Raw genomic sequence first — 22,835 nt, forward strand, 5'->3', positions numbered from 1 at the left:
TCGCAGGCCGGTGCTCAATCCACTGAGCCACACCAGCCAGGGCAATATGCTTATTTTTAAATAGAACATAAGAAAAATACTTAAGAGCATATATTGAGCTTCAGGTAAATGAACAGTAAATGCTTTTTACAGCAGCTACCTTCCCATGGAGAACGTTGAGATATGGCATTTCTCATTTTAGCAATAAAAATGTCACTGGAGGTACAGGTGTAAGCTAGAGGAAACTTCTGGCCTAATTCTACATTATTGGCTTGGCTGTTTCTTCATTGTTTCTTCCCACTATAATTTTGTCAACATTATGGTGGGGAAATTACTTTCTTTCCCAAAAAATTGGCTTATAAATCTTTCATTCATTTATCTATGCTGATTTTTCCCATTAATGTTTGAGAGTCTAAAGTATGGAGAAGAAGTATTTTTAATAATACTTTGTTAAATTTATAAAAACTTTGTGCTTTTGGCATTGCCCTTGACATTTTGGAAAACAGTTCTGTTTTCTGGCAGTAATATGATAAATCCAGAGCCATTCTGATATTTTCTTGGGCAAGTCATGGAATCAGGTGCTTTACCAGGTTCCCATTGATTTTCCTAGTTCGACATATTATGTGGCTTAACCCTATTTTTTTTTAAGGGGAAGCCTTCATCAATCACTAAGCTTTCTTTTACTCTGATAATTTACACAAAGACAATCAAAATCAGCACAGAAGAATATAGAAGAGCCCTGCTATTGTGATGTGGAGGACAGAGAAGGTGAGGCATAAACCAGATGTAGAGGGAATATTTGCATTCTAGCAGAATTTTGTAACTAGATACAATTTAATGAGCATACCTTTTTCAAAAGCACTGTGAAATATGGTTTTAAAATATCACTGTTACTAAACCATTGCTATTCCCCTTTCTCCTTTTTCACTGATACTGGAACACTTACTCATGTAGGAGGATATTAGAAATTAATGACCCTCATAGTCAAAATGAATAGATTTGAACTAATCCTATTTGCTATCAAATCTGTTCTTCAGTATGACCTATGTCTTTTAATTATCATACCATCTAACTGTCACCCAGTGTTACAGACTGTGACATTTTTGACTTTCTTCTTTTCTTTTTCTTTTTTTATAACATAGCAATTGGAGCCAAATAGACCTGGGTTCAAAATCTAGGTTTACCACTTACTATCTGTGACCTGGACATATTTACCCTCTCGCTTTACTATAGTTTCTTTATCTGCAAAATATGGAATAATAATAGTCTTCATTTATGGAGTTGATAGAATCGAATGGTGAAGTGAATGCATCTGACAACCAGCAAATGCATAGAATTGTAAATATTATTAATTATTGCTATTATTGCTAAGTACCACAGATTCTAGCTTTAAACTTTCTGTTGTAGTTGCATATTTCTCTCTGTTCATGCTAGTCCTGTCCTGATTTAGTCTAGTTTTTTTTTTTTTTTTTTTTTTTTTTTTGCTGCCCTGGACTCTGAAGGATCTAATTCAATCTACTTTTACCCACTTTTATTTCTTATGTTGTCCCCTTTAAAACTCTTTAATGGCTTTAAGTTATCCAGAAAATCAGGTTTGAATTGTCTTAAGCTAGCTTTGTAGGCTTGTAAAGTTTGGATGAATGTTCTTTTTCAATTCTCTTTGGTCTCAGTCTGCTCTTCACTGGTTGTGTGGTCTTGGATCAGCTACTAGACTTGGCAGTGAGGTTGCCTACTCTCAAGGTTTATTATCAGAAGTATTTAATTTATTTTCTAGAAGTTAGGGCTTCAAGAGCCCCATTCATTAGCAGAATGGCCTTGGGAAAATCAACAGACTTTCCTGTGCTTTATTTTACTTATATGTAAATCGACAGATTCTCAAACTTTAGTATGCATAAAGATCACTTAGAGAAATTATCCCAGAGATTCTGAAAATTTTTAATTTCTTAAAAGTGAAATATGACATAATAAGTGCACAAAATACATAAACATTAGGCATGCATTTTTATTTTTTATTCATGTATACTGTTGTGTTAATACCATCCAGGTCAAGACTTAAAACATTTCCGGTGCACCAGAAGTTTCCCATGCCTCCTGGTCTGTGTCTTTTCCAGAGACAAGCACTATCAGTTCTATCATGACTCTTTTTTAACAATCTGCTTAGATGATTTTTGGTGTTTCTTTTAGATGCAGTTTATCCAGTTCTAAATTTTGAATGTTTATATTGTTGTTCCCAATATACATATTACTTAGAAATACATTTCCTATAGCCCCTGTCCCCAGCCCCATGAGAAATACCAAAAGACTTTCCTCTCCTTTGATTCTTCACCTACACTGACCTTTATACCCTTTCTTACTCTTCAACATTATAGTGTCTTCTTTTGCAGCTAAGCTAGGAATATGAATACTAAAGTTAGAGGTCAGGTATTTCAATCTTCATCACTTGCAGCAATTTCTTCTACAACATCCTTGGAAAATGATCTTATCTCTGCTTGAAAACTTCTAGTATCTGAGAAGTGATCACATCAAATGTTTGAATATTTTTCTATGCTAGAAAATGCTTTTATATGTTGAGATTCATAAAATATTTTTTGATTTATTTGCTCATAGTTATGCCCTTTAGAATAATAAAAAATATCTGGCCTCTTTTCCTTCTTTTTCCTTTGCCTTTTAAATGCTATGACTCTTGCCATATATGCCCTAAGTTTTTTTCTTTTCCTTTTCAGTATAAATCAGGACTCCCAATACTTTACTGGATCCTGTCATGCCTTTCAAAGACCCAAGTCTGAAGGGTATTATACAATTATGAGTCACAGTAGTCTTTCAGGGGGAAAGTTACACTCCATGGAGTAATACAACTGTTGGAGCAATAATGTATAGGCTCCAGCCCATTGGGACGGACATACAGAACAGCACAAATGTCTTTGTTCTCCTCAGGACCGGCATTGTGACATGCAGCCCGTGCAGTTTCCACTGGTCTCATGCCTCATTGGTCCCCATGCCTGGTTTGGTGCTCTGCTGTTGCCTCTTAAAATGCTCAATATATTTTGAACAAAGGGCCCTGTGTTTCATTTGCACTGGACTCGCAAATTAATCCAGCTGGTTCTGCCTTTCTGGTTGTCTTGCATTTGCTAATGCCTTACATATTTTGATTTTTCTTTCTTACTAACATTTCCTATAACTGCCATTAAGAGTATATTATATTTTATAGTTCTTTTCTTTTATTTGAAAATGCTTTTCCTCAGAGCAGTGAAGATAGGTTCAATATTATAATCATGCTTGTGTTATAGATGAATGACCTAGGGCTTAACAAAATTCAGTGAATTGCCAAGTTATTATAGCTTGTTAGTAACAAAGTAAGGCCAGAACTAGATGTCCTGACTTCAGCATTCTTTGGATAAGGACCTTCTGCCCTTCTCCTGAAATAGTGCTGCATTGCAGATGCCCAGGGTTCAAGTTAGATACTCTAATTTTATTAACATTCCATATTCCTATAGTTCTTCATTTTGTTCACTTTCTAAGCACCATGCTTTGACTTGATACCAGGTATTGCTGACTCATGTTTAGTCTAGAATTCCTTCTATTTGCTCCTCAGGTCACTTACCCATAATTACCTAGTCCTTTCTTATCTAATAATCGAAGCTTATTTTTCTACCTGTAGTGATTTACCCTGAGTTCGCATTTTTAAAAAAAGTAATCTCAGGTTAATTTTGAGAGAATTTCAATGCAATCTCAGTTTTTCCTCACTCAGTTATGATTCTGATGTGTAGCTAATCTCCAGATCATTAAGGTTATTCTAATAATTGGAAAGAAATCTCCATGTTGTTTTTAAAGTGCTCATCTAACCTGTAAAAGGAAGTTAAACTACTTTAAGCTGCTGAAATATGCCTTATTTGACCAAAAAGAAATCCAAAGCAATTTTATAAAAATGTAACTTCATTTGCAACTATATTAGTCAGGTGATAGGAAATGGAGGGTAAAATGTAACAAGGTTCTAATGACCATCTTATATGGCAAAGTCGATAGTGGCATGAGCCTCACATTGGTGTTATGTCTGCATACTCCACAGACCAATCTCAGCCTGTGGGCTGTCAGGTCCCAGTGAAACTGTGCAGTTAAAGTCTTCGTCTTCTGGTGATGAATTGGACTCAGGCTCTTTTTCCTGGATAGCCCAGGTTAAGATACACTGTATTTTGTCATGTATAATGTGCGCCTACCATTTGTTACACACAGGATTATTATACTCATGGTATGTAATCATTATATCAATGTAAAATGTGTATACTTATTTTTCTCTCATAAAATTTGAGCAAAAAAATACATGGCAAAATATGGTACATTTCATAGGTAGTGTTTGCAGCTGAGGTAGATAAAATTTGTATTTCCTAATGATAGCTTATTGATAACAAAGCAGTGCCAGAACTAGGTCTCTTGACTTTAGCATTCTTTGGATAAGGACCTCCTGCCCTTCTGAAATAGTTCTTATATCTGTAATGCTGCCTATTGAGATGCTGCCACTTTAGATGTGTACCTCTGACCTGGAAATAAATTTAACTGGTAATTTCTACCCTAGTTAATGACACCACCATTTTTTTCACTGAAGAGTTAAAGAGCCTGGTCACTCCCCTTGTTCCCTCCCTTTCCTTTACTTCCACATCCAATCAAACAACTAAGCCCTGTGGCTTTTATCTCCAGCTATATCCAAATAATTTCTGCTTTCCATTACACAGGTACACCTACACAGTACATACAATATGTACATGCTACACACTACACCTACATGCTAAAACTCAAGTCAGCACTGCTTCTCACCTGGTCTCTGTGAAAACTCTTAACTGATCTCATTTGGCCTGTTTATAAGCCTTTCTCTATAGAGCAGTTGAGATTAGACTTAATAATGCAAATCAGACTATGGAATTGTTTGATTGCAACTCCACCCTAATTCTGTGTTGTTTTTTTTTAAATAGAACATGCTATCTATATACTTTACCCCCTTGTTTATATTGTTTTCTTCTTTCTCCTTCCAACTCTAAACTAGAATGAATAGATGGGGCTTCCTATCCCAGTCCTCATTCATCTCCCCATATTTATAAGGAGAGTATTGGCACCCACTAGGTGCTCAAAAATTATTCACTGAATAAATAAGTGAATGTGCAAGCCAGGGCTGAAATATAGCCCATCCCTCTTTATTTCAGATACTTTCTCCAATAATCTAGTGCTAAGTCAATGCTTTGGCAAACCACAGGCTTCCCTGGAGTTGGCTCTCAGGGCTTATGCCTCCTCAATTTATCCCTTTGGCTTGACTGTAGCCAAAGACCACACTGCCTGGGGTACAGTACCCTTCTTTCTTCCCTAATGCCTTTTCAATATATCTTCAGCTCTACAACTCTAGGAACAATTGTTCCTTCTATCTGAATTTAGCCTTTGAGTAGTCATGCCTTTCTATCTTCCCTTTTTCTGTATTTAATGTTAACCAGGCTGCCATTCTTAGCTTCCATGCTTTGGCTGTCTCCCTGAGCCAATTAATATTTGCAAATTGTCATATACTCTTTAACCCCTGTGGAGTTCAATGGATACCAGGTATTTGGAGAGTGCTTGGAGTGACTTAGCCAAACGAGTGCCTCCTTCTGATCATATCACATATTCAGGATACGTGTTTCCCCCACAGTGAGATTTGCACTGCCTCATTGCTTACAGATGAGCACTTGTTTCATAAAAGAAGTCTGTGTATTTTTTGCTGTGTCCATCTATGAATCTATAACGAGAATATCATTGCTCAGCACCCAGATAAAAAGTGAGTTGTATGTGATATATTTCCAACTATTCTCTGACAACTAAAACTTAGTTGTTCTCTTAGAAGTCAAGAAAGATTGCAATAAGCATCTGGCAAAAACAATCGTAATGGCAGAGATGGGATGTTGAGCATAACTTTGGCTGGCATTTTCAGGATTTTTAAATGCTTGGTTGCAACTGTCACTTCCTTAAGGATTTCATGAAGATTAATAATGTAAGAAAAAGGCCATCTTTCATGTAACTGAACACAGTGACTGTCAAAATGGGGAAAGAAAAGAAATTTGTCTCCCTGTATGTTCATCTCTATTTTTCTTTTTCTTTTCTTCTTTAAAAGTCTTCATTCTGCTATTTGTCAATTATATATCATTAAGCTAGGAAAATTACATTCCTATTACCATTATATCATGGTAATAACAATATAATAATACATACATACATATATACATATACCTATAGATGTATGTTTATGCATATGCACAATATTTGATAGGGTGATTTTGATAATAACCAATGTGAATAAATGATCTGAGCTAGTAAGTTTACCATAGTAGGCACTCAATAAATATTAGCCTTTGTCATTGCTATATTATTCTATGAATAATTAATACATTGATATAGAAAAGGAAGGCTGACTTCAGTATGACAGTGTGGGGGCCTGTACTGTCCCACTCTCCAGTGAAACAGAAGAAAACTATAAAAAAACGACTATTTGAAAAGCTCTGTAAAATGGTTTTAAAGGCAAAAAGCAAATAAACATCTACTCAAAAGCATTTATGAAAAGTTGGTAAGAAAAGAGTCTGTGATGTTTGAATCAGAACCATTTTTTCGTAGTTCACATAGAGTTACTATGTGACTCAATTCTATTTCTGGGTGTATATGCAAGAGAAATGAAAACAATATCTATATAAAAACTTGTACAATAATGCTTATAGAAGCTTTATTTATAATAGCTCAAATGCGGAAATAGCCCAAATGTTCATCAACTGAAAAATGAATAAACAGATTTGGCATACCCAAATCTGTTTGGAATATTATTTGGTCGTAAAAAGAAATGAAATATTATCAAAACCAAAGATACTACAAGAATAGAAAACTGTAGACCAATTATTGATGTATGGACATCAATGCAAAAATCCTCAACAAAATGACAACAAACAAAATTAAAAGAATAGCATATTTAAAGAACTATACACCATGACCAAGTGATATTATTAAACATCGACAATGTAATATATCATATTAAGAGAATGAAGAAACAAAAATAAAATAATGTTTATTGATGCAGGAGGAACATTTGACAAGATTAGACACATTTTAATAATAAAAAGACTCAACAAATGAGAAATAGAAGGAAATCACCTCAATATTGTAAGAGCCACATGTGAAAATTCCACAGTCAACATCATACTCAATAGCAAAGTACTGAAAAGCATTCCTGTAAATCAGGAAAAAGACAAAGATGCCTCTCTCACCACTTCTAGCCAACATAATATTGGAAATATCATCTAGAACAATTACACCGAAGACATGAAACATACCAAAGTTGGAAAGGGACAAGTAAAAATATCTCAGTGGATGGCATGACCTCGTATATGTGGTCTGTCTGGAAAAAAGTCATTGGTGTAATCTGGAAATCAAGGAGAGTGGACTGGAATGTGCATGCATGAACAATGACAACGCCACTGTGCCAGTCCGTGGGGGTGGTAGACACTAGTGAGTGAGCATGTGTACTGTGTGGCTGTCACATTCAAAATGGCTGAGTGAGCAGAGCAACGAATCTGCATCAAATTTTTCATTCAGCTTTAATATTCCCCCACAGAAACTGTTTGGATGATTCAGAAGGCCGAAGCCATGGGCAACTGGTGACTGGCAGCTTCATCACCACAACACACCCACTCATGCATCATGTTGCCTGTAGAGTTTTTGATGAAACATCAAATCACCCAGGTGACTTAGCCCCTCTACAACTCAGATTTGGTGCTCTGTCACTTCTGGCTTTTCCCAAAACTAAAATCACCTTTGAAAAGGAAGAGGTTTCAGACCATTGATGAGATTCAAGAAAATATGACTGGGCAGCTGATGGTGATTGGGAGAAATTGCCAAGGTGCCAACTTTGAAGGGGAATGAAGAGTCATTGTCCTTTGTACAATGTTTCTTGTATCTTGTGTCTTGTATCTTCTTTGATAAGTGTTTCTATTTTTCATATTACATGGCTGGATACCTTCTGGATAGACCTTGTATATAAAACCCTAAAGATTCCACAAAAATTTGTTAGAACAAAAAACCAAATTCACCTAAGAGGCAGGATACAAATTCAACAAACAAAAATTAGTTATTCTCCTATAAATAACAATGAACAATTCAAAAAAGAAATCAACAAAACAATTTCATTTATAGTAAAATCAAAAAGAATGAAATACTTAAAAATTAGCTTAGCCAAGGAAGTGAAAGATTTGTACAATGAAAACTATAAAACATTTGTTAAATAAATTAAAGAAAAAATAGATAAATGAAAAGGCATTCCTTTTCATGTATTTGAAGATTTAATATTTTTAACATGACAGTAATGCTCAAGTGCTCTGCAGCTTAATGTAATCCTTCTGAAAATCCCTATGATTTCTTTTCAGAAGTAAAATTCTGAAATTCATAAGGAATCTCTAGAGACCCCAAATAACACAAAGAATTTTTAAAAAGAAGAACAAAGCTAGATCTCTCAAACTTTCTGATTTCAAAACTTACTACAAAACTACAATTATAAACACAATGTGATACTGGCATAAAGACAGACAGACACCAATGGAATAAAACACAGAGTCCAGAAATAAAGCATCACATATAAGGTCAAATGACTTTTGATGAGTGCCAACTGTGCTGAGACAGCTGGCTATCGACATGTAGGAGGATAAAGTTAGACTCTTACCTAACCCCACATACAAAAATTAACTAAAAAAATAAACTATGGCCTAAATATGAGATTTAAAACTATAAGACCCTTAAAAGAAAACATAGAATGAAAACTTTACAACACTGGATTTGGCATTGATTTTGGAGGGATGACACCAAAAGCACAAGAAACAACAACAAAAAACCCCAGACAAATTGGATGTCATAAAATTTAAAAAACTCGTGCACAAAAAGACACTATCAACAGGATAAAAATACAATGCACAGGAAAAAATAGGATTTTTTGCAAATCATATATCTGATAAGAGATTAATACCAAGAACATGTAGAAATCTTCTAGAACTCAATATCAAAAAAAGAAAAGAAAAACAAAAACAAAAAAAGACAAGAAAACTTGACTTGAAAATAAGGAAAGAACCTAGATAGACATTTCCCCAAAGAAGATAAAAAATAATCAATAAGCCCATGAAAAAAATGCTTACCATCAGTAATCATTAGGGAAGTATAAATGAAGCTACAATGAGATACTACCTCGTATCTATGAGGTGGCTCCTATAAAACAAACACAGAAAACCTGTATTGGCAGGGATGTGGAGAAATTAGAAAACTTGTGCTTGTTGGTGGAAATGTAAATGATACAGCTGCTACTGAAAACAGTATGGTGCTAGCTCAAAAATTCAGAAGTAGAATTACAATTTAATCCAGCAATTCCTCTTCTGAGTTATTTCAACTCAAAAGAATTGAAATAGGAGTCTGAATATGAAAAAAATATTTGTACACCCATGTTCATAGCAGCATTGTTCACAATAGCTAAAATGTAGAAGCAACCCCAATGCCCATCAAGCAATGAATAGATCTTCAAAATGTCATATATAAATACTGTGAAATAAAAAGGAAGGAAGGATGGTTCACTACAGTAAGGGTAAATCTTAAGGACATCATGCTAAGTGACATAAGTCAGTTACAAAAAGACAAATACTGTGTGATTCCACTTATATGAGGCACTTAGAGTCAAAATCAGAGAGATAGAAAGTAGAGTGGGGCCAGGAATAAGGGGGAAAGGGAGTTATTTTTTAAAATATATTTTTGCATATATTTAAGTTTTTTTTTAATTACTTTATTGTTGTTCAAGTACAGTTGTTTGTATGTTCCACTTAAAGGTGAGGTCATATGGTATTTTTAATGAGCAAAGTGCTTTAGTTTTGCAGAATGACTGGAGTGCTGGAGATAAATGGTGGTGACAGTTGAACAACAATGTGAATGTGCTCAATGCCACTAAACTGTGCACTTAAAACTCTTTAAGATGGTATATTTTTTGTTATGTGTATTTACCACAATAAAAAAAATTGAAAGAAAATATTGACCAAATCATGCTACAACTTGGACTAACCTTGAAATATTATGCTAAGTGAAAGCTAGTCACCAAAGACCACAGATTACATGATTCTATTTCTGTGAAATTTCCAGACAGAGAAATCAATATAGATAGTAGATTAGTGTTTGCCTATGGCTGGAGAGAAAGATGGGAAAGAGGGGGATGATAGCTAAAGGGTAGGGAAATAGAGATGGGGTAGCTAAAGGGTATTAGCTTTTAATATAAAAATTATTGTGGTAAAATATAAGTAACATAAAATTTACCATTTTAGCCATTTTAAAAGTGCACAATTTATGGCATTAGGTACATTCACAGTATTGTGCTATCATTGTCATTAATCACTTCCAGAATTTTTCATCATCCAAATTAGAACCCTTACATCCATTAAACAATAACCCTCATTTCTTTTTTCCCAGCCTCTATTTTACGTTACTTTCTGTCTCTATAAATTTGACTATTCTGGGTACCTCATAAAATTAAAATCATAAAATACTTGTCCTTTTGTTACTGGTCCATATCACTTAGCAAAATATTTTCTAGGTTCATTCATTTTGTACCATGTGTCATTTCTTTTTAATGTTAAATAATATTCCATTGCATACATATACATACACATATATATATATGCACACACATATTTCATTTTGTTTATCCATTCATCTATCGATGACATTGGCATTTGGGTTCTTTCCACCTTTGGGTTATTGTGAAAAATGCTGTATTGTGAAATACATTAGCACATGAGTATTTGAGTTCTTGCTTTTCATTTTTTTAGGCATATACCAAGGAGTGGAATTGCTGGATCACATGGTAATTCTTCCTTTCCAATCTGTTTACTCTTTATTGCTTTCATTGTCTTACTGCATTAGCTATGACTTCTAGTACAGTGTCCAACAGAGTGGGGATAGTGGACTTTCTTGTCTTATTCCTGATCTTAGTGAGAAGGTACACAGTTTCTCATCATTAAGTTTGATGTTAACTCTAGGGTCTTCATAGATGTTGCTTGTCAAGTTGAGGAATTATCTCTATTACTAGTTTGCTAAGAGTTTTATCATGGATGGATGTTAGGTTATGTGCAAATGCCATTTCTGCATCTATTGACATGATCACATGATGCTTTTTGTTTAGCGTGCTGCTGTGTCAGTTTATACTAGTTGACTTTTAAAGGTTGGACCAACCTTGCATACCTGGAATAAATTCAATTTTTATACATTGTTGGATTGCATTTACTAATAATTTTTTGAGGATTTTTGCATCGATATTTATGAGAGATACTGGTCTGCAGTTTTAATTTCTTGTACCCTAAAGGTGAAATTCTGTGTCTCAGCTCTGTTTTCTGCTCTACCTTGTGCTTCTGTTTTCTAATTTAAATGGAATACTAATGTTTCCTCTTTCTAACATACATGACAATGGTGAGTATTAATGTAATAACGTTTGTGAAAATGCCTTGAAAACTATAAATGTTGTGAATTATTTTTAAAACCACAGACCATTTCCTTTTCCTCTGTCCTAATGATGATAGCAGACCAGTGGGCATTCCTGGTCTTCTCTTCCTCAAGAGCTCTCACCCTGTGCACCTGTGTGTCCCGTGTGTTTACATGAAGAAAGAGAGACACTGAAACCAAAGTGTTATCACAGGGCTAGTAGAAACAGTATGCTATTGTTTATTCCCACTTCTTAAATCTTCACATTGAGTTTTTCCATTCTACCACATGGCTGAAAATGTTTCCCAGACACTACTGTTTGCAGTTATAATCCTTTCCGTTTTACTGGCTTCCAGATCCACCGCGTCTTTGTACCAATCTGGAACACACGCTGGGGACTCTTTCATTTGTGGCGCCTTCCTGTTCATGACTTTGGATGGCTTCCTTTTCACAGCACATGCAGCTAATTTTGTCATTAACATTTCAGGAAACATTTTTAGTGAAATACAATTTAGAAAATTCTGCTGTTCTTAGTTATTCTGTTCTCCCAAATTTGAAAAGAAATCACTATCAAATTACCCAAGTCACATTTACCGTGTTTAAACTCCCTCAGTTGTTGTCATTATTCTGCCAAACTCTCTATTTCTACCCTCTTAGATAGAAATTATACCCCTTTGGAGCAACAGTGGGAGGAACACTGAAGCATGATAGATTCAGAGAAAAGAATTCTCTGAGGCACAATGAGAACTCCCTCCCTTAGTACTCTGTGTACATTTCTACATTGTTAGCTCTTGTAGTTGTCACTGTGTGAATCCAAGTTGCCCTGACACAATTTCACCATCATAGTTATCAATCAATATAAGCTGGTTGGTTTATTGATTGATAAAAATTCCTTCATTTAACTGAAATTGTAGATGAAGAGTATGTTTTTTTTTTAAAGCTAAAATTTTATAGATTTTTTACTATGTGCCAAGCACTTTGGTAAGCACATGACATGCATTACCTCATTCAGTTCCCTCCTTGTCCAACCATGTAATGACATAGTTACCATTACTATACTCAATTTAACAGAAATGAAACAATTGGAATAGGTTAAGACATAGTTAGGTTTCCACATTGAGAGTTAATTCTATTAAGCATTAATTAATTTAGTCTTCTGGCCAAGAGGGGGCATAGGTAGATACACTTTCCCTCCTTGCACAACCAAAAGAATGACAACAACAAATTTAAAAACAAAAAATAACAAGAACTGCCAGAATCAAACTGTATGGAAGTCCACAATGAAGGAGTTAAAGAAGAAACATTCATTCAAACTGATAGGAAAGGCAGAGAGGACGTGCAGCAAGTTGGGAGCTGGAGGACTGGGCAGACAAGGTGGTGGCTGGCAGATTGTGTGGTCCCACCTTTGTGTGCAGATAAATTGGGAAGAACAACTGGGGAGCAAGATAGACTGCGTAATCCAGAGTTCCAGTGTGGGGAAATAAAGCCTTAACACTTCTGGCTGTAAAATTCTCTGGGGGTTGCAGTGGCAGGAGAAACTCCCAACCTCACAGGAGAGTTCACTGGAGAGACCCACAGGGTCCTACAATGTACAAAAACCCACCCACCAGGGAACCAGCACCAGAAAGGCCCAATTTACTTGTGGGTAGCAGGGGAAGTGACTGAAAGCTGGCTGACAGCCGAGCAGCGGCACTGTTCCCTCTTGGACCCCTCCCCCACATACAGCACCATGACATAGGGAAGTGGATTGCCCTACACTGGAGAATACCTAAGGTTCTGCCCCTTACAAAATAACAGGCACATCAGGACAAAAATATACGGCCCAAGTGAAAGAGCAGATCAAAGCTCCAAAAATAGAACTAATTGATGAAGAGATAGCCAACCTATCAGATGCACAGTTCAAAACACTGATAATCAGGATGCTCACAGAAATGGTTGAGTATGGTCACAAAATAGAGGAAAAAGTGAAGGCTATGCAAAGTGAAATAAAGAAAATTATACAGGGACCCAATAGTGAAGGGAAGGAAACTAGGACTCAAATCAATGATTTGGAGTAGAAGGAAGAAATAAACATTCAACTAGAACAGAATGAAAAAATAAGAGTTCAAAAAAATGAGGAGAGGCTTAGGAACCTGTGGGACAACTTAAAACATTCCAATATCTGAATTATAGAGGTGCCAGAAGGAGAAGTAGAGCAAGAAATTGAGAACTTATTTGAAAAAATAATGAAGGAGATCTTCCCCAATCTGGGGAAGGATATAGACTTCCAGGAAGTCCAGGGAACTCAGAGAGTCCCAAAGAAGTTGGACCCAAGGAAGCACACACCAAGACACATCATAATTACATTACCCAAGATTAAACAGAAGGAGAGAATCTTAAAAGCAGCAAGAGAAAAGGAATTACCTACAAAGGAGTTCCTACAAAAGACTATCAGCTGATTTCTCAAAAGAAACCTTACAGGCAAGAAGGGACTGGAAAGAAATATGCAAAGTCATGAAAAGCAAGGATCTACATCCAAGATTACTCTATCCAGCAAAGCTATCATTTAGATGGAAGGGCAGATAAAGTGCTTCCCAGATAAGGTAAAGTTAAGGGAGTCCACTATCACCAAACCCTTATATGAAATGTTAAAAGGACTTATCTAAGAAAAAGATCCTAACTATGAAAAGTGAAATGACAACAAACTCACAACTATCAATAACTGAACCTAAAAAACAAAAACAAAAACTAAGCAAACAACTTGAACAGGAACAGAATCACAGAAATGGAGATTACATGGAGAGTTTTCACTGGGGAGGGGAAGGGGGGAACATGAGGGAAAAGGTACAGAGAATAAGAAGCATAAATGGTAGGTACAAAATCAATAGGTGGAGGTTACAAATAGTATAGGAAATGAAGAAGCCAAAGAAATTATATGTATGACCCATGGACATGAACTAAGGGAGGGGAATGCTGGTGGGAACGGGGGGGGGGGGGTACAGGGCAGAGGGGAATAAAAGGGGGAAAATTGGACAACTGTAATAGCATAATCAATAAAATATACTTAAATAAGCATTAATTAATTTAGTCTTAATTAATTAATGGAATTCATTGGAACATGTGTTTTATTTCATCAAGTTAACTTTTCCAATATAAAATTAACAAGCAATTATTAAGCATTTATAGTGTGCAAGGCACTATGATGCAATTTACATAATTATTTTATTTAACTTTATTATATGAGAGGTATATTATTAATATCTCTCTTCCATGGATGAGAAAGATGAAGCTAAAAATGCTGAAGGGACAAACCCAAGATTAGAGAGAGAATGGTGGAGCCGCACTTTGCAATTGGAACTGAATACTTAGTCCGTGTAGTACAATGTTTCAAACCTACCGTGCAGCTCAGCAGTGAATCCACCCCACTGGCAAAAGTCACCCTCTACTCTCCAGCCTCTCCTGGAACATCTTTGAATTCACTTTCTTCTCTGGATGAGGCAAGAACCATGAGATTGTCATCAGATTTTTGGCCTCCATCGCCTCTAGGCTAATGATGAAAATGTCTTCTAGAAAAAAATTTTTCTAAATATAAATGTGAATCCTGTCCTGTTTTTAAACATTATAATGTAAATGTTTTTAATGTTATTAAAAACTGTTAATAAGCATAATTTTCCATGATTGCTTAATTTTTAAAATTATTTGATTATATTATAATTTAATTATCCATTTCTTCTCATTCACCATTTTTTCTATTGTTTTTCATAATACTGTAATAAGTACCTTTTTTTTATAGAACTTCCCCCACACCTCTTACTTATGTATAATGAAGAAGGAATGAACCTAGAAATGAATTTTGGGGCTTGACAATTTTAAGTCTCTTGAAACACATTGCCAAATTGCCTTGTAAGAGTTTTGTACCAATTTATACCACTCCATCAGGCTCACCATCCCCTTATATTGGCTATAGAATTAAAATAAGAGAAAACTAAAACCTCTGTTTTATGCTAATTTTATGAGTGAAAAACTCTATTACATTATAATTTGTACTTGTTTGATTATGAAGTGAAATATATTTTTACTTCAATATTTTGTAAGGGGAAATATTTTTTCACTTCATAATCAACATTTACCAGCAAGAGAATCTCCTTATTTGGTAATTTTCAGTTCCTGTCTTTTTTTTTTTTCCCTGCAGTGAGATTTTACTGTTTTGTTTGTTTACCTTACTGAATGGAAACTTAAATTTTGCCATATTTACTGTAAAAATTATTTCACTTCTTGCCCCTGCAGGGAACAAGAACAGAAGGAACTATGTTGCTGAAACCGAGGGAGAAGAGCCCTTCAACAAAGAAAAGGTGAAAGGAGTTTCCGATGCAACAAAGGCACCCAGCAAGGTAAGGCTGAGTGATATCCATGCTTTCTCCACACACTGTAATGTATGGCGACCAAACCCACATTTTGCTTTAGATCAGGTGTACAATAATTTACTGTCGTTCATTAGAAGTAAAATGGTATTATCACTAAAAAAAACAAAACAAAACCCCAAACACTAACCTATTTGGGAATGGTTAACAAATAAGAGTATCACGTATTTAATACTGCATTGGTAAGGAACCCCCGTCTCTGCCCAGAAGAGGACATTGAGGTGCTCACTCTCTTGCTTAAAACAGACCAAATGGAAATACAATTGATCTTTGAACAACGTGGGTTTGAACTGCAGGGGTCCACTTATATGCAGATTTTTCCCCAATAACTACAGTAAATGTATTTTTTCCTTATGATTTTTGTAATTATATTCTATTTTTCCTAGTTTACTTTATCATAAGGCTAGAGTATATAGTACACACAATATACAAAGTATATGTTAATCTATGTTATTTTTAGGTCATTTAAAATAATTTTTCTATGAAATTTATTGGGGTGACGTTGGTTAATAGGATCATACAGGTTTCGAGCGTACACTTTTATGGTACATCATCTGTATATTGCACTGTGTGCCCACCACCCAAAGTCAAACCACCTTCCATCACCACATATTAGGCCCCTTGCTCTGCACAGCAAACAAAACTGAAAACGAAACAAAAAGGCCATCTCCGGAACTGGAGATGACATTTGCAAACAACAGCTCCAACAGAGTTAATATCCAAAACATATAGAGAACTCATGAAACGCAACACCATACAAATAATCCAGTTAAGAAATGGGCAGAGGACCTGAACAGACACCTCTCCCAAGAAGACATATGAACAGCTAACAGATTCATGAGAAGATGTCCAACTTCACTAGCTCTTAGGGAAATGAAAATCAAAAGCACAATGAGATATCGCCTCACACCTGTTAGAATGGCTGTCATCAACCAGATGAGTACATGCAGTAACACGCATTGGAGAGGTTGCGAAGAAAAGGGACCCTCATTCACTGCTGGTGGGAACGTGGACTGGTGCAGCCACTACGGAAAACAGTCTGGTGGTTCCTCAAAAAATTAAGAATAGTTACCATATAACCCAGCAATCCCTCTCCTGGGTATCTACGCAAAAAACTCAAAAACATGTATTCACAAAGATACATGCACCCCATGTTCACTGCAGCAGCATTCATGGTGGCTGAAACATGGACACAACAAAAATATCCTTCAATAGAAAATTGGATAAAGGAGATGTGGTACAAAGATACAATGAAATACTGCTCAGCCATAAGAAAGGATAGAATACTGGCATTTGTAACAACATGGATGAACCTTGAGAATATTATGCTAAGTGAAGTCAGTCAGAAAAAGCGAAGAACCATATGATTTCACTTATGTGTGGGATATACAACTGAAACTCATGGACATAGACAACAGCGTAGTGGTTGCCAGAAGGAAGGGGGTGCTGGGGTGCTGGGGTGCTGGGGGTGCAGGGCGACCTTTCCCCCCTATTTTCTGATCCTGACTGTGACCAAGCTCAGAGGTATAGCCTATGTGGAAGAAGGGAATGCAGTTTTCACTGAGTTCTTAGGAACTTATTTTCTGTAAAGATGCAGTGATGTTACTATTGTCTAGTCCTCTAGAGCTTTTTGTACCTTTTTCATTTTGAGTTGCAGCCACAACGAAGTTAAGATGATGGATGTGAAATGTAATTTTCTGGTTCAGATACAATTATATGCTTTTCAGCGGCTTATTTTTTTATTTTAGTAAATATGCATTTAGCAGTCTCAGATAGTAGAACTAATGATTATAATTTTGCCTCAAAACAAAGGAGGAGTCAAATACTGTAATTACATAAAGTACAAATCAAATCACCTAATTACATAGAGAAAAAAAATCTGCAATAATTACCGAGGTATAGGGCAGTTAACAAAGCGCAGTAAAAGGACCCATAAGTTTAAGAAATACAACCATGCTTGATTTATCAAGAGGCAAATACAATAAACAAGTGCATTTTCACTTTGAAAAATACAAGATTCACCTATAGTAAATTAACCTCAAATGACTCCTCAGGTATCAGATTGCAGACTTTCACATATCTATTTCTTCAGGGAATTGAAAAAATATTTAAATTACTAGTTTTATGTGAAAAGAATATTAATACTTAATTTTAGAAACTTAAACACTTCTTCATTCGTATGCAAACTCCAGGAAGCCTCTGCATTGCAGCCAGCCTGTGAAAGCTTCCTGACGTGCAGACGCTCGGCTCTCAGACATTTGCTTCATCCGTTTTCTTTGACACCGTAGTTGACACGTGGCTTGCCCTGAATGCTCAGGTTATTTCCCATACGGGCTGTATCTGCCTGCCCAAGAAGACTCTAAGTCTGTCAGGAACAGAAATTGTGCCTGCCATCATTACGATCCCTTCCCCTTCTCACATCCTTTACTTAAAGCAGTAATCATTCCGTGTCTGTGCGCGCGCGTGTGTGGGCGAGACCACAGAAGTGTCATACACTGCCCTTTGCCAGGAAAAATCGAATGTTTCCCAGCAGAGTATGGCTAGAAGCATTCGGAGCTGGCCTCATGGCATTATGTGATGCACTGACCAGACTGAACTTTTACATCGATTATTTCTTATAAAATCTTGATAAAAATGACAACTAACAAGACCCCTTAGTCAAATAAAACTCTGAGTTAATAACTCAGATTATATTGTAAACTTCCTATACCTTTTCATCTTCGTCTCCTTAAAGCATTGAAGAAAATTTCCATTAAGAATGCTCACCTTTTCCCATTCCCTGCAGCAGGTAGTTCAAGGCTTCCGTTATCTTCCTCCTCCTGCCTGCTCTGGCTCCGTGGGTATCCTTAGATCCAACTTCAGTGAGAAGATGGCTAAATCATAGCAATTTCCCCTCATTTCGTTATTTTTTACCTCAGATCTTCACGTGTCTTTACTCTTTATCATTGTGGCTTGATCTGATTGTCTCCATCGTTTCCCAGACGTCGCTCTTCAATGATCTCTTCTGTCATTAATGGATCCCTCTTCACCCATAAACTTGCTTAGGTCACTCCCACCCTCAAATTCATTCTAGTGTAGCAGATGAGATTTCCTTCTCTCTTTTCCGTAGTGACTGAGAGACTTCTATTATATTTTCTATACTCTTTCAGCACCCCCCCCCCCCATTTTGGTGTATGTCCCACAATTGTTTTTTAAAATTATTCTCTGAACTATTTCCTGCAACTTTAGAACTAATCAAACTAATAACTAGATCATGATTATTTTTCAGTCCTTAGCCTCCTTGAGTTCTCAGCCATATAACAGGCTATACTGAACATTCCCAACCTCAAATATATGCTTCTCTTGGTTTCCCTAAGATATAAATTTCTGAAATTTGTCCTGCTCCCTCTCTCATCTCCTTCTCTATCTCCTTCATTAGCGCTTCACTTGATTTTGTAGTCTAGTGGAAGGAGCTCTGGTTTGGCCGGACAACTAGACTCCAATCCCTGTCTTTCACAGCTCATGTTTTCGACTGGAGATCGCTTACTCTGTGTGGTTCTCAGCTTTTATAGTTGTAAAATGGAGCAGTCTACGTCACTGCATTTCAACTGTGCTGTACAGAGTCTTAAAAATTTCTTCCCCATTTCTTGGCCACCATCATGATTCTCATCTGTGTTCAAAACACAATGGCTATCCTGTAGTCTGGTTTATGGATTGGGCACCCTTTGGACTAGTGAGTCCAGTGACTGTCAGCCTAAATGAGTTTGATAGAGACCATTTCCACAGATCAAGTTTGATGAAGGAGAACATGTCCTGAAATGGGACAAAAGCGATGCCGGGTATACCATCTATTGGAATGGTATTCAATGTGGTAGCCCATATTCTCCACACCATGGGATGGTGGTGCAGGGGTGGGAGGTAGACGTGGTATCTGGACCAGTAAAAGCGCTTTTCTATTGAAGACCTAGCATTCATCTCTAAGACCATCTTTGGTTCTAAATGTAAAAATTCAGTATTGATTTTCTGGAATTGATGAAGAATTATGTAAGATAATATTTTTAAAGCATTTAACACAGTACTTGGCACACAGAGATCAATTAATACATTTCTTTGTTTTCATTACTTTCTTTGTGACATTGAGGACATGCCAATGTGCATTTTATCCCCAGTATAGTGGCCTAGCCACATACTACTTAAATATATTAACAGTCTGATTTCCGCTGACTCATTTTGCAAAATCAAGACAGAAAAGTGGTTCAATAAGCAGGAGGGAGCATTGGGAGAGGCATTACAATTATCTAGCTATGAGGAGTACTTTTATGTTTCAATGAGTGAAAAAAAAAATCACTGCCTGGTTCCATTAGAGCTCCTGCCAATGGAAAATGAGAGAGATCAGAGCTTGTTCTCTGAACAGAGGGCGTCTGAACTCTGGAAGCCTGTCCATGAAGTTTCTATCTGGGAAGCAGCAGGAATCCCACTTCCCCTACTCTACAGGGAACTTTCTCCCTGCAGTGAAATTCTTTGTTTTGTATCACATCATGCTGGCTGGGAAGATAATACTTGTGATTTCTCCTGTATTTATTTCCCCTGAAAATTGCTGCCAAGACACCCTAGTTCTGTGCAGTGAATCATTCTTTTGTCACATTGCAAATACCAGCAACACCTTGCTGATTCCACCTCAAATCAAAAGAATGAGAAAAAGAAAAAAACAAAAGAAACAAAGCCCAAAACTCAAACCAAACATTAAATGTCCCTGAAATTCCTGCAGCAGGCTTGATGTTCTTTTTATGTAGGGAAATGGAGCCACAATCTGCAATGCAGTAACAGCTACTTTCCTGATTTGCTTAGGTTAGTTGTAAATGAATTTCAGCTCTTGCTGTGCATTTAAGTGTGAATGACAAAGAACAGGAGAGCAGCTGTGCCCATTAGCACCATCTTCAGGCACTGGCTCTTTGAGAAGTTGGACACTAAGCTTAAAATCAGTGCCCTCATTGCAAAAGATGCTCAGTACATTATTCTCCCTCTGCTAAATTTTATGATGGTAATTATAAAGTGGGGCAGGCTACAATTTTAAAGTCCCTTACCATTTATTAAGCACTTTCACATATAATATGCTGTCTGGTCCTTGTACCCATCATGTAAAAAATAGATAAGGCAGTTTTAGCTTCTTTATTTTCTGATGAAAATACATAGTGACTCAGAAAAGTGAAGTGTGTTGTTCACAATTACAAAAGTAAGAAAAAACAGAGCTGGAACTCAAAACCAAGGATCCTATTTCTGAATCTGGAGCTTTGCTCACCAAAGCTCTTGCGTGTTCTACAGGCACCTCTGCAAAGAGACAGGATCCTGTCAAACTGGGTACATAATGCTGAGAGCACTTCAGGCATCTACCCTTATTCCTTTTCTCAAGACCTAGGACCCTGTGCCAGCACTGACTTTTCCATGCTGACTGCCTCCCAGTCCAACACTCCCCCTTTGTTCTCTACTTCCCGTAGGGAGTGGTGGATGGCTCCTTGTTTGGCTCTGCACTTCTAGTGAGTGAGGGGCTGAATGAATGATTGATAGTGGTTGTATGGACTGAAAATTGTGCCTCCCCAAATTCTTTTGTTTTAACCCTCCCCGCCAATGTAACAGTATTTGGAGGTGGGTCCTCAAGGAGACAATTAGGTCTTGATGAGGTCATAGGAATAGAGCCCCCATGAGACTAGTGCCAGAGAGCAACGGTGGCCTCTCTCTCTCTCTCTCTGTCTCTTCCACGTGGGGACACATTGAATTGAGAAAGCAGTCATCTGCAAAACTACAAGAGACCTCTCACCAGAACCAGACCACGCTGGCACCCTGATCTCAGACTCTCAAGCTTCAGAACTGTGAAAATTAAATTCCTGTTGTTTAAGCCAGTCTTTGACATTTTGTTTGGTGGCCCATTCTGACTAATATGGTAGATTAATGCACTACCTATCCTGGTGTGTTCATTTCTTTTGTAACAGGAACATGATTTAATCTAGCATGATCAGCATTGGAGGCACCAAATAGAGTGCATAGTCTAATGAAGTGTATGGTCTGATCATATTGGCATCTTTCCTTGGCTCATATAACAGGTTTATATGCTGAGGTGAGCATGCTCTCAGCTGCTGCCTTTCCACTGCTCCCCACCTTGCCCATCACAACAGCTCCCAAAGAATTGAAGACTTGTCCACAGATGCCTGGAAGCTGGTCAGGGAGCATTAGTCCTGGCTTAGCTATTTAGTAACCTGTGAACGTGGGGGGTTGTTTTCTCCCTGGGCTTCATTTCCTCATGGGTAAATATGGAGATTAAGCTAAATAATTTTTTTTTGAGTTTTTTTCTCTTTTGAGAATAAAATTCTGTTTTCAAATGTAATATAATCTGGGTTCTCAATACATAAAACATAAATATGGTGCTCTCTTTTCCTTTTTAAAGATAGTGATTTGCTATGGGGGTGGGAGCTGGCTATAAAGGAGAAAGCAGCAAATATGGGATTGAGATTTTTACCTAGCTTTTGTGTGCATCCTTTTAACAAACATTTATTAAGCTTTTGTTAGATAGCACAGTCAAGGATGCAAAGATATGACAAGACCCTGTTCACACTCTCTGGGTTGGTAGGAGGTAAGACATATATGGATCAATAACTAAGACACAAGGTGGAAGTGACAAAGGGTGTCTGTGTGCCATAGCTAAAGTCCTGAGACAGTCCAGAGGCAGCAAAGGAGACAGAGACAGAAGAGGTAGCAAGGCAGTATTTGGTCTGAAACATAAATTATTAGAAGGCATACAATTCCCTATTGATTATCATTTCTGAGTAATGAATTATATACTTAAAGGGGTGAGCAAAGGGGGCAATGTATGTTTAGTTCCAATGAGACTGCTTGTCTGTCGAAGATTATCCCAGCCTATTTGCAATGTATCTCCTTGCTCTTACTCAAAAGATCTTCAAATAGTCTTTCTTCCCATCTTATCCGTATTGG

The sequence above is a fragment of the Desmodus rotundus genome, chromosome 5, assembly GCF_022682495.2.
Source record: "Desmodus rotundus isolate HL8 chromosome 5, HLdesRot8A.1, whole genome shotgun sequence".
Classification (NCBI taxonomy): Eukaryota; Metazoa; Chordata; class Mammalia; order Chiroptera; family Phyllostomidae; genus Desmodus; species Desmodus rotundus.